This window comes from Triturus cristatus, chromosome 7 (genome assembly GCF_964204655.1).
Source record: "Triturus cristatus chromosome 7, aTriCri1.1, whole genome shotgun sequence".
NCBI lineage: Eukaryota > Metazoa > Chordata > Amphibia > Caudata > Salamandridae > Triturus > Triturus cristatus.
Genome location: NC_140590.1, coordinates 1,642,173,843 through 1,642,187,580, shown reverse-complemented (window position 1 = coordinate 1,642,187,580; position 13,738 = coordinate 1,642,173,843). Strand labels below are relative to the sequence as shown.

At 42.8% G+C, this 13,738-nt stretch overlaps 1 protein-coding gene across 3 annotated transcripts in view; it reads right to left on the bottom strand.

Moving 5' to 3' along the window:
* The window catches only part of PCMTD2 (protein-L-isoaspartate (D-aspartate) O-methyltransferase domain containing 2), a 167,461-nt gene that overhangs the window by 85,652 nt on the left and 68,071 nt on the right, over positions 1–13,738 (bottom strand). For 2 of the 3 annotated variants that reach the window (XM_085619677.1, XM_085619675.1), the window contains exon 1: positions 6,793–6,923. The exons of the other annotated variant lie outside the window; for it this stretch is intronic. The gene's annotated coding sequence lies outside the window, so the exon portion shown is untranslated. Of the gene's footprint in view, positions 1–6,792; positions 6,924–13,738 lie in introns of those variants that run through there. 3 annotated transcript variants of the gene reach the window in all.

The following is a 13,738-nucleotide window of genomic DNA, read 5'->3' as shown; positions in this document are numbered from 1 at the left end:
GATGTCAGTCTCTACCTATATTTTCTACAGGCTGAAGTGTTTTAGAACTGTCATAGTTATGCTGGAGGGGATCTCATTATAAATTAAAAAAAAAGAATAAATAATAAAAATTACCAATTAAAATCATACAATTTTGAATGCAAATTATCTGTATTGATGCACTTTATCAATAAAAATAGTTTATAAAAATAAAAAACATACAATTTGGGATTCATCTTACCCTTCAATCCTGTCAAAAGGAGGGCCCATACAGTTAGTAATACTCCATAAAAGAGCGGAGACAACTGCCTTGGGACATGTTTTTGTAGCCAATGTCCCTAAGGAGCTGCGGTTTCAGTCCTCGTGTTGTTGGAGCTATCACTTCTATTCCTACTTCTGAGGGCTCACAATTTGATATCTTGTACACAATCATGTTTTGCTCTCAATAAAGCTCTTGAAGAGTTCAAACATGTTTGTTAGATGCTGCTGACCTTCAATGCCACACAACAATTCAAATGGTAAAACATACAAGTCACTGTTCCAGTGCGGAATGAATCGTCATGATGTCAGACGATAACCTCAGTGAAAATGGAACTGCACCAATTAAAAGAAACAAAATTAACTAACTGAAAATTAATCAATATTTACTGCTAAACTAAAGGACAAAATGAAAAATGCAACAAAAGTTTGTACCATAGTTTTACTGCGCGTTATAAAGGGTGTGCACCTGTTGTAAGTTCTGTGCTGCTTTGTGGGCCATTATCTGTGATTACTTCTTCTATTTCTATTACAGAAGACTCGCATGAGCCTACTGAGTCGCTGGGGTGTGGAACTTAGTTTTTGTGGAGTGCGATCCCATTGACTTTATAGAGATTAACAGTTTATGGATGGTGTATAAGATCTGCAGAGTTGGTGATTGCATCCAGGTTGGAGGCTTTTGCTATTTTGGGAGGGTTGACATGATTCCACAGCAGGTAAAAAGGAACATATGGAGGAGCAGAGCAGACCGTTGCACAATTCACATCACTTATGCTGAGGGCACCTAGAAATTCCCTGTCTGTTCTTTTTATTTATAAATGGGTGTGTGCTCCAGGGAGCTGCACTTCCCTGGACTTTCAGTGAGGGGCAGTTTTTGTATCGCTTGGAGGTCTCTGCGCCAGGGCTCCTAACAACTGTTAATGAAGATCAGAGTATACAAAATTTGATGCAACAATATATATTTCGACAGTCATCTGCCTAGGAACTAAAGTGTAGTCCGATTTCTAGTGCTGAGGAATGCAGGGTCATTCTTTTTAGTCTTACTAGGTCAGAACTCTTATTGCCATTTCCTCCTGAAACAAAAACAGTAGTACAGTCTTTGATCACCTCAAGACTGGATTATGCCAACTCCCTTTACCTCGGTCTTCCTCATTTTTTCCTAATCTATTGCAGGTCGTTCAGAATACCGCAACCTGGCTACTTCTGAAACTTTCAAAATGACAATCAGAGTCATGTCATCTTTCTAGTCCTCACTGGCTTCCAAATGGAAAGAGATTGATCTTTAAATCTTCATGTGTGATCTCCAAAAACCTCACAAACTCTGGAATAATAAATGCCGGGGAGAAGACTGAACGCCATCACCTTCCTCGCTCTGTCCACTCTCCAACTCCAATCTAATCACAATCCCATGCTTCTCACGCTAGAGTCTTGGTGAGTGCTCTTCTATCTGGCTGCAAAACACTGGAATTCGCTGACTCAAGATCTGAGAATGACAGACTCTCATCAATCTTTTAGGAAAGAAAAACTGAAAATATGGCTGCTTTAATTAGAATCAAGAGGCACATGCAAACAATATTAGACAAAATCAGTACAATATATATAGGGCTCCCGGTTTTATGGTATTTCTTTTTTTTACATTTACATCTGTATGAATCCATATTTATTTTTCGGACATCTTATTGGAATTTATCCATATTCATTTTGTGTTTTGAGAATAAATGGAGCTGCAAAATGGTTTATTTCCACTTTTATTTAACTCTTGACCGTGCACTCATACATGGATGCCTGTCACATTTTAGCAAATTAAGCAGCTACGTATAACAAAACAAAACACTTACAGGTACATATTAGCGTTATACTACAAATATATGTTAACATATGCCTTTATTTAAGGAAATCGCATCCTGTGTTTTTTAACTCTCCATGCTGTCTATCAGCTCAGCTGTTGGCTGGAATTCATGAAAGACAAAATGGAGAGTCTCACAAGCAGCACCATTTTCAGCATTTTTCCACTTTAAAAATTAACAGAGACAGGAAAATCATTTTTTCTATCTGTATTTATCTGTAAAAATCAGTAAAAAAAAAAAAAATGGAAAAACCGAGGCCTGAAATATATAGTATGAACAACAGAGAAGACTTCTTTTCTTGACTTCATGGGTTTATTCTGTGCTTTTGAAACCTCTTCAGAGTTTTAGACAACACGTGTTTTGTTGTTTGGGGGGGAAACGTGCATATGACTTCATCAAGGCTATCAGTTTCAGGAATTCTCTATAGTCAGTCCTCAGTCCCAATGCGGTCCTCCATACCGGAATGGATCTTCCCAGTGCACGCTATGGGCAAAAGTTGTCTGGAAAAGGTATTTCCCAATTGGCACCACTGTTTAACTATAATTAACACGGGAGCATAGGAGCTCCTCGGCGCAATTGTAGCAGTTCTTTATGGTGAAGTGCTCCTAGAAGCCATCCTTCTAAATTTCTGTCTATGAAAGATGGCTCATACCAGATAAATTTGCATCTATAGCTGAGGGATTCGTATAGGCTTTCAATTTAGGTCCATGTATGTGATTGGACGTTCCTCAGAGCTGCAACGTTGTTTTGTCACTATGGCCTCTCTGAATTGAATTTATACCTGCATATGGTTCCTTTCCTCAGCATCACAAAACCCTTTGGGGGATTAGCCACGTGTTATACCCTTTTTAATATAACATATCAATAGCTGAAAACTCTTAGAAGCCATTACATCGGAGGTCTGTTCTCGGTCTTGGTTTGACCTAAATAATTCACATTTGTGGAACGAATAAATAGGTCTATGGAAACACATGCTACAAACATCAGGGTGGAGAATGTACATCCCCCTTTTGCTACTTTGTTGCACTTTGAAGAAATACCCATTTGAGTCAATCACCCTATCACACTGGAGGATAGACTACAGCAAGGTCTCTTTGCTTCAATAACAAATTGGATACCACCGAGGCCTGTTATTCCGATTTCAATAACACTGCCTACCTTTTCCATGATTCATTCCATCCCCTCACTCAAGCCTTGCTATGTTCTCTGTTCTACCATTCAAGCTATACAAACTGGTTCTCCAAAATTATTTCAGTGCTGTTCGCTGCTGGCAGAAAGCTTTCACCAGGTCAAACTCAAACCAGCAAGAAACTGCAGACCAGAAATGAAAAATATCACTGACGATACACAGGTTACAAATGCCGAGTAGTTTGCATAGTTGGTTGAAATAACAGTTTAGGTCTTGGTAAGTTCAGCCAATGTCTGAATATGATTGGACAGGACAAAAGAATGACAAAGGGACTTATAATGTCAAGCTAATTGAGTTCAGATCTGGAGAAAACTTTGTTTGGTAATGTCCTGAACAAAATGTATATCTAAATCTGAGAGCTCATCACAATGTTCACAGTAGTTCCATGTCTATGAACTGAAGAGGTTGGCTTTAGTGAAAAGGCCAGTCAGTATTATCGGTAGGCTTAAAGTCTTGGTTTGAAGTGCATAGAAGCCAAATGACCACATTTGTGACATCTGAAAATACTGGTATGAATCAATTTAGGTGCAACATGTGCATTTGTTTACCCTTTTTGCCTCAAATGATCATTTAGCTTTCTCCCTGTTAAAACTTTCTCCCACTTGATGAAAGTCGCAATCTCCAAAGACTCTTGGCCAACCGCACTTTGGTTGTGTGGCACGTGGGCCTAAAGTTATAAGCAGCCCTGCCAAATACCACGCATCAGGTGTTAGACTAACGCATTTCAGTGTGGTGGTCCGCATCACTGCACTGAAATGCGAAGTCACGCATAATTGCACCTCGTCAGAAGCGCTGAGTAATCATGATGCACCATACTGATTGAAACTAAAGCTGGTTTTGTCTGGAGTGTCAGAGCGCCGTGCACTCTGCTTCCGGTATGCTTGAGGGAGAGTCGTCAGCTATAAGCGGCTACAGTGTAACAGAAATTCACCCGACATGCACCACAGCATAATTAATGACAACACGTTCTCATGACGCTGTGGCGCGACTAGTGAGTGGGTGGCTACAGTTAGAATATAGTGACTGACACAGATCCTTATCACGGGGTTAAAGCTGCTCCTCTGGTAAGATGAATTGTGCCTGAAATAGTGTGCTCGAGTGATTTGAAAAAGCGCAGTACTTACAGGTAGTAGAAAGTCAGTGCAACTTATTGCTTTTATTAGAGAAATGTTATCAGGGGCAAGCAAGAGCGGCGGATTGAGGATTCACACACTTCCCGCACTTTCCGGGAGGGTCGGTGCCTGGACAATACTATCAAAGAGACGCTTGCTGCTAGTCTCTAACTCCTCTCTGCAGAGGCCCCTATCTTCCTAACGTAATGCATCAATTACCCAGACTGTTTTTTGTGGCATAGAAGGCTTTCTTTATTTATACCAAGAAGCTCTTTAACCTAGCGCCACCAAACCTGCTCTCTGTTACTGTTCCCTGGGTCACATCAAGTCCCACGTGGACACACTTTTGTTGAGGAGTCATGCCTGGTCGGCACGCATGCTGTGGCAGGATGTTGAGTTTCTTACCTGCAAGCCGGGCCCCAAGGCACCCAGGAAATCCCCTGCTGCATGGCCCAGAGTTAAAGGAGGAAGCTGGTGTTTGAGGATCAACCACCTGCTCACTTCTTCGTGACCTGGACCTGTGCTATTGCTGTGCCCTGCCCAGGCAGAGCCAAACTTCTGCCCCAGAGTCACCACTCCAGCGTGAGTCTCATAGTGAGAGTAGGCGGCACAGGCTGAGGCACTACAGTATGTCTCAACGTCTCACTCTCGGAAGAAGAGACAAGCAAGCAATCTCAGTGATAACACGGTAGCAGCTCCTCTCGGTGGATCATTCTGACAGCTGTAAAGAGATTCAGGTAAATCAGATATTAATCTGCTACTGCTGACATTTAAAATGTTTAATGTTACGAGAATGGGGAGGGGGCTCCAGCACTGCATAGCGCCTTGGAAATGGGCACACTAACGTTGTCTGTCTGTGCTGTAAATGCAGGGCCATCTAAGGTGGGAGTTTTGTCTAAACTAGCAGTTTTAATGATTTAGTAGTGCAAAGTATTCAATATTCTTGCTTGACAGTGGCAGCATGAAGCAGCAGCCATTAATTTCCCAGCACAGTGAGAGTTGCTAAGTCAGAGATAAGTCGGATGATTAATGTTCCTGCTGGAGAGAGGTCAGTTTTGTCTAGTGGCAGTTTTCAATCTCACCATTAAGTAGCCCAGAGAGTTAATATGCCTGCTGCAAAGAAAGTCTAGCAGCATATTGTATTGAACTGTATTGTATGTGGATAGCGCAGTAGGTTGCTGCTTTTGTCACACACATCCCTTTGTTACATATGGTTCAGCCGCTAACTGGACCTGAGGTTGGGGTGAATATTTAGAAATTAAATAATAGCTTTAAAAGCAACTGCTGCAGAGTTCGACTTTCTTGTTTCTCAAATGCGTGTGATTTCTGATATTTGCCTATTTTCATGGGCTTCATTGCATGATTTTGGTCGCAAAAAATTGCAAAATGTTTAGTCGTTGAATGACTCTCATAAATCGACTGAATCTATGAAAATGTCTCACATAAGCAACCAGAACCATCAACAGCTATACTCAAATAGGTGTAATTTCTAGTATCTATTCGAGTCCCTCGTCTTCACAGCTTGATTTTGCTCACAATAAAGTGTCACTCATAGTCGTTGAAATGTCACCCATAATTACACTGAAATTATGAAAATGTCACACATAGCAATCTGAAACCTTGGCAGCTATGTATGAGGGGGGAAAAACCAAACAACATGCCCCGTATGTTGAAGGGTGATTTACATCAATCAAAACGTTTGGCTCACGCATGAGCACATGGTAAGATGTTTGAGAGAACGATCCATTTAGAGTAATCGGAGAATTCATTTTTTCTGGTTGATGGTGCACAAAGGTTGACCTTACTGGAGAAATGTTTCTGGTGTCAAACTGTCAAATAAGGGTGAGTTGAAGACATCGTACTACATCAGGACGGATTATAACTGCCATGCACTACATAGAGCCACTGCGCAGCTACATTAGTCCAAGCAGCTGTCAAAACAGTCTCAGATTTTGTTGTTGTCTTTACCAAAAGAGTTGCAATTCTGCGGAAGCTGTCAATCTACTGATGCTCCTTGGGGTCTACTTCAAGTTGCTGGAATCCTGCAGAAGCTGTCAATCTACTGATGCCCCTATTGGTCAACTTCAAGTCGCTGTTACTTTCGTCCTCCCTTTTCATGAAAGGGTCTACCTAGCTACTAACTACAGCGTGGGTCCTTCTTCTATTTTGATTGAGCCTTTGAGTCCGGAGACAAGCTTTCCGTCGGTTGGGCGGGCCATATTACACAGGGCGTGACCAGAACAAAAACAAAAGGGGGTGGGGGGGCTGGCATGGAAAGGTGCGGGGAGGGCCAAGCCGAAGCAATGCTGCGCATGCGCCGGGGTCTTCACGGATCTGTGGTCTGTCCCACAGCGTTTCGTGTCATTTTCCACAGTCTCCTCTTTGTCAGGCGCCACACGGTCCCTACCTGCCCGTCGCAGCAAACGTTGCTTCCCCGCCGCCAGCCTGAGTCAGTGCCCCCGATGCTCCGCTCGCTGCACTCTCTGCTCCCCTCAGCTGTAAACATTCGCCAGCTGACCGCGCGTGATGTCATCGCGCAGCATGCAAATGAATAGGCGGGGCTACTGCGGTCCTATTCCTATCGTCTGACTTGAACTACAAGATCATTAAAATGGTTGTAATTTTTTGAATCTGCGGCCATATTGCAATAAAGTAAAATCTATTTTCCCAATGTATTATGGTGTGGTCTCCATGTAGCAAAGACATGCCATAGGGCTTCAAGGTGAGGGTTTCACTTTTGACGAATGAAATAGCTTTGTAGGAGGACGAAGTAGGCGCCATCTTGGGTGGGAAAATACTATTAGGGCTTTTACCGTGCCTAGCAGGGAAACGAAGTGAAGAATAGGCAGGGTGGTCGGCTCTGTATGTGCAGTTTGTCTCACATTTGGATGGTCTGCCATAAGGGAAATGTGTGCTGTGCGCAGTGGCGGCGGGGTCAAAGGCGTGGCTAAAAAAAAACTATTCTGTAACTTTTTTCGGGCTTTCACCTTGAGATATGTACTTATAAAATAACACACAGTTTAAATTTAAAATAAATGCAAGGTAAGTTAATCAGTGGGCAATGCAGTTTAGTACTTTATAAAACCTCTTTTAGTTAATGCACTGCAGATGCACTGCAGACATCTGTGTCTGTAACCAGACAGGCACAGCATAGCTGGAAAGGTTTTAGATTGCTTATGTGTGACAATTTTCATAATTTGACTATAATGAGTGACATTGAACGACTATGAGTGACACTTTCTCACGAACAGTATAATGTCACCCACACTTAGTAGTAGGATGGCACAGCCCACAGCCTAGGTCGGACACCTGTTGCAGAGTGAGGCTGCAAAGAAATAATACATTAAACAGAGATTCCCTGCCTTAGCCAGCCTGCGCCTCTCTGGCTGGCAATCAATCAGATCATGATCAATTGACAGAGTCTGTCCCGGGTCTTTGCCACGTGGGACCCAAGGCCGACTACAGGATGTGAGAGGGGACCCCTGCGGGGATCTTCTCTCAGTACAGTTCTCCAATTAGGTCCCTCTTTTACTGCAATTTAGACTGACCCAGTTTTTGGCATGTCTTTTTACATATTTTTTTGCAATTTTATATAGTGTGGCTCGACCCGAAGGTATCGGAGTGTATTACATGAATACCAGTTGCAGCGTTTAGAAGCTCCGTTTTGCGGCTGGACATCCACATCTGTTTATCTGTTTGATACTGTGGCTTGAGCAGTGGGTGTTTTTTTACATTAATTAGGTGGGTGTGTGGTTTTATGTTTTGGACTTCAAATCTCTGAAGTTCGTTTGGCTTTCTGTGATACCAGGATATTTCCACGTCACAATATATTGAGAATCCTATACCTCCCATTGTACACTAGCGCCATCTTGTTGCCTTTGAAAAAGAGTATTCGAAGCATATTATGCCGTTCATCCCAGCTAAGCGAGAATCTGGAACTTTCGCACTTCAGGACACAATTCTTTTGCGTGACAATCTCAGGCATTGCAGTAATGTGGGAAAATGACTGTAAATCCATAATTCTAACACAAGATGCGTGGCACTTGGCAGGGCCAGCACAGAATTGAATCCTGATTGGAGAATAGTTAGGAGCTAATCACAGGCACCATGCATCTCCGTGGGCACCTTTGAAAGCAGACACTGCACAGCTCAGCTGGTAACTCCTTTCCAACACCAGTCAAAAAGAATAAATCTGTCTCATCAGAAAGCATCAAGTGATTCCATTAAGTAAGGCCAATACCGGCTTCCAAGCTTCCTTTACATTTGCAGATTGACCAATTGTGCACATTTACACTTCTTTCAGGCAAGTAGGCACCTTGGCAAGCGGGATTGTTTAACAATACCTATAGAGTATCCATTCTAACCTCACGGTAATGAGAGGAAGTGCTTGCCACATTTGGACTCCACCCCACTTGGAGTGGGAAAGGAAAATAATCCTTTTTTATATATAACCCTCAGACACACTATTGAGTGTCATGCTTCATCATCGGGTTCACACTGACTCCTAAGGTCAAGGTGGGCTTGACTGTATTTCAGGGAGCTCTTAAAAGAAAAAAGACTAGGGGGTGTAACTTTAAGATAAAAATCCATCATCCACTCTAAGGTATCCCTTTATTGGCGGAGTGGATGGGGACAGTAAAAACTAAATTATGGAAGGAAACTGTAGGATTTAATGGTCCTATGACCCTTGCTCGACCAAAAAGTTTCAGCCCTACTAAGACAGGCCTGAAGAGATCCAGGGCTTTCGTCAGGGTGGATTCAACTGTGGAACATGCCCCCAGTGATGCAGCTCTGTGCGCGATTGATTGACCATGTGTAGCATGCAATTAATAACCACATGCACTGGAAGGTTTATACTTGCCACTAATGGTACGACCTGTAACAGAGAATCTCATTTCAGATGGCATATACATTTCTAGGCTGTGCATATGGTGCCGTGCCTTTATCATGTGCCATTGTGTGACTGTTTAAATGTGTCATTCACAACTTCTCATGCACGTTACTATCATGTGTAGTGACCATGCCAAGTTTATTCTATGCAACTCAACTTAGGCATTCACTTGCAGATCACTGCAACGTGTGATTTACTGGTGCATGAACACTCACCTCCAGCGGCGTCACTATGGGGGTGCGGGGGGTGCGGACCGCACCGGGTGACACCCTCAAGTGGGGTGACACCAACAGGGCCCGTCAGGGGCCGGTTTTAGGGTGGTGCGACCGGGTGCTGGCTTCCTGGGGGCGCCGTGTTTGAAAGTTTATTATGCTTTTGAAGCACCTGCTGCAGCGTTTCTTTCCGCCAGCAATTACCAGGCCTCACATAAATGTCAAGATAACTGGTGTGATTAATTATCTTCCTGGGGAGAGATCAGTGTTTGGTAAAGTTGAGGTTTTGAATTAGGTGAAGTTAGTGCAGAGGGTTAATATGCCTGCTGCAAAGAACGTGTGCCAAGTAGATTACAGAGTGCAGATCAGCAGGTTACTGCTTTCAAAAGAGACATCCTTTTGTTGCAATTTATAACTTAAAGTCCTAATATTCAACAGTGAGCTATTAACTTTCATCCTAGAACTGCATACACACCTCAAAATATACATTATTAGAACATTGATTAATGTTGCAAAAAGGGTTAATTTGGCTAGAAATAGATTCTTATTATTAAAGAAAACTCCCAACTATGCTGTTTCTTTTTCGATTCTGCGTTTGTGCTTCTCCACACCAAGCACTATACTGCCTACCAGTATGGATGTCATGTGACTCCTACACTTTCAGTCCTTTGGTTTATGTATCATTTCCTATACACGGATTTACACACCTATGATTGATTGTCTCTGTGTAATGTGTGTGTGATGCAAAGTGCTCGGACACCCTACACTGGTATGAGTGGCGCTATATAACTAATTCAATGCATCTGAGAGAGTGTGGTTATGGTGACTTGGTCACTGTTAAAGGGTGCTAGTGAGAGAATCCGTGGTGGAGGTGGTCAATGGGGGGGGCGCCAACAAACATTGTCGCACAGGGCGCCACCAGCGCTAAAGCCGGCCCTGGGGCCCGTGTGCGCAGAGCAACCTAACCTTTTAGGAAGAGGACGTGCCTGTGCGCAGTGCACACTGTCTCCTCTCCTTCTTTTATTTGCTTCCCTGTGAAATGGATCCAAAAAAGAAAATCACTTTTGCTGGAAATCAATGTCGTATTTTTCTGACATTTAATTCCAAAATGCAGCATCAGGAATAAAAGTTTAAAAATAGGAAAAATAAATAACTAAATAAAGTAAGACAGAGTGGTAGCAAACTGTCCAGATTGATTTTTATTCACACCCAAACACATTAGCGCCACTTTTACAGAGTTTGCCAGTGAAGCGCTATTTTTGTTGTCTTGGCTTTGTTTTCCCCGGGCTTGGAACTAGTGCACCAATCCTGGAGGTACTGCAATGTGAGGATTGAAAAACAAAATTTGTACTGCTGCTCTGTATCTAGGGATGTTGTCTTTTTTTACCATACTGCTTTCGTTTTGTAAGGATATAAGCAATGGCCATTGAAATGGGTCAATTCAGGGCCCTGTTGTCATGTCCTTAACTTTTCAGGCAAAAGCACTCACTGATTTCTGAACAGTGAGTGTAAAAGCGTTAAGGTAACCATGTTGTTCCTGCTTACATTTCACATGGTTTGCAAAATGTTGCATTCCCTATGATTGTTTGCTTTTTCCAGGATGCTGTCACTTTTTTTTTAGGCCACATATTGCTCTTGCCCAGTGCGTAATTTAAATTGAGCCGCATCCAGGTGTTTATAGCTGGCAACAATTGGGTTGTAGTTGAAGGCAGTCTGAGTTTTTCTCAGTGGGGCAGTATGGTGTTCAGTGGGGGAGAGGATGTGGCACTATGGCCAGAGCTGCTGAATTTGGAACTGGGGAACCAGGTTCAGCCTTAATAACCAGTCCGCCAGACCACTCTCCTGAGAGAGCACTATCTCATGCTAGACCTTAGAAGGCTTCGCAAGACATTAGAAGCCCCGGTGTCGTAGCACCAGCTGGTGGACCCTATCATGACAAGTGTAGATTAACCTTCAAGGCTTGTCCACCACTATTCATACTGAAGTTCACCTCCAGTTTTGCGGCAGGCCTATGAAGCAGTACACCCTAGAACAGTGACCCTGTCACTGAGATCACAGGACCCTTGAGAAGGGCCAGCTCTAGGGTGGTGCAACCGGTGTGACCGCACCAGGTGCTGACTTTAGGTTGAGGCAGCATTTTTGCAAGTATATTATGGTTCTAAAAGCGCTTGCTGCCTCCTTCCTGGCCTCCAGTAATTTTCGGTAACAATAAAAATGTCATGATGACTCTGGTGATTAATGTTCTTCCTATAGAGAGATCGGAATTTTGTCTAATGGAAGATTTGACTCATGGAAAGGTAGCTCAGAGGGTTAATGTACCTGCTGCAAAGAACATGTACCATGCAGATCACAAAGTGCACATAATGTAAATAGGCCAGTGGGCTACTGCTTTTGTCAGAGAGATCCTTTTGTTACTTGCAGTTTATAGGTTAAAATCCTATCATAGAACAGTGAACTATTAACTGTCATCTACTCCGCAGCAACACAAGTCAAATTTTTTATTAACTTTTGATACGTTTGAGCAACAAACAATTTATTAGTTTAAATGGTCAGATCATGCTGCAGATCTTGCATTATGAGGCAAATATGGCAGAGCCATTATTATTTAGAAAACATTTGCAATCTAGGATTTTTAGCAATTCATGTTTGAACTGCTGTTTTGGTAAAGGGAGAAGTGCTGATGACAGAAACTCCATGGCTCGGAGACAAATGGCTTGTGCTTCCACATTTTATCGTATTTGGGGACATTCTGTGATTAGAAGCATATCCCACTTTGTGAACACATTTTACTGTCAATAACTCATTATAACCTTAAATAATCATGTGTATCCATCGGTTGATAAAACTGGGCAGTGAAACCAAACAAATACAAAAAATTGGGATGTTTGCGCATTCTGGCCACACCTCTGGCTCCGCCCACTGATCCAATCCTTGGGTTATTCCGGCCCTCTGATTCTCCGCCCACAGTTCCCCTACTTTTTTTCCCCCACTTTGACCACTGATATATCGTGTTGATGGATAGTGGGAACACCACACCAGTAAAAAGTACCATACCTATGATATTATAAATTCCAATAAACTGTTGACTAGCAGGTAGCCCACTGTACAACCTGATTAATGAATCATTATCACACTGTTGTTAACAGGCACATTTTGTAAATATAGGACCTACATTTACAAACGTTACTAAGGATTCTGTATGGTCCCGTTATTTGCCAACTGTGTCCACTGGCGGACTCGGGCGGAGGAGGTCCATGAGGTAAGTCGTGAAGGGGTGACACCATGAGTTACCCGCACCGGGTGACACCAACCCTAGTGACGCCACTGCTCACCTCACACAATAATTAGGAGGTGAATTCATATGTGATAGTATATATGCTGTATTTATCTTTCATCGTTTTGTGCCTACGGTGTATGTTGCTTTAAACATCAGACATTCACACAGGAGGCAGAGCTCTCGCTTGCAAACAAACATACAGGGAAATGGCATTTTTTTGTAAAAAACGGATTCGTTTCTCCTATTGACTCACCCAAAGTTTGGGGACATATGACCCACAGGGGCAGGAGGTCAAAGGGTGACTCTATAGTCAAACCCTAAAGCAGTTAAGTAGTAAAGAATACAAGTACAAAGGAAGACATCTAATCAGTATTTGCTTCTTACTGCCAGTAGTTCCATCAATGTGAATCCACAATAAGAAACCACTTACTTTGTCAAGGGTCCCTACCCACACATGCACCTATTTGGCTCCTGCTCTACCCGGCTTGTGGCATTGTAGACGGGTGAAGAGTATGTTTATATAACTCTACAGGTATTGTTAGTTCTGCTTCGGAAGGACATATCCCCATTTCTCCTTTCTTATTTTAGAAAGTATCTCTCCATCCTCCAGGGCTGATAAGTGTCCTTCACACTCCCAGCTCTCAGTTTTCAAGAAGGATTCTTTACCTGTCTGTTTGCCTTTGCTTTCACAACACAGGAGACTCCCTGCATTACACTTTAGCTGAAGCATTTCAGCTCACGGAGTTAATCATCCCGGGACAATTATCTTTTCACAGAAAGTAGGGGAACTGTTTTCTTTAACTTAAAAAAGTATGGGCATGTTGCACCTCTCCCATCCCGCCCACTTCGACCACTGGAAGGGACACTTGTAGCTGTTAGCGCAGGATGTCCACATCTGACTATTTGCAGCCATCTCTGAGGTAGTAAAGATATACCTGTCTGTGTCTAGAAGGGCATGCTGAGGCACAGGAAG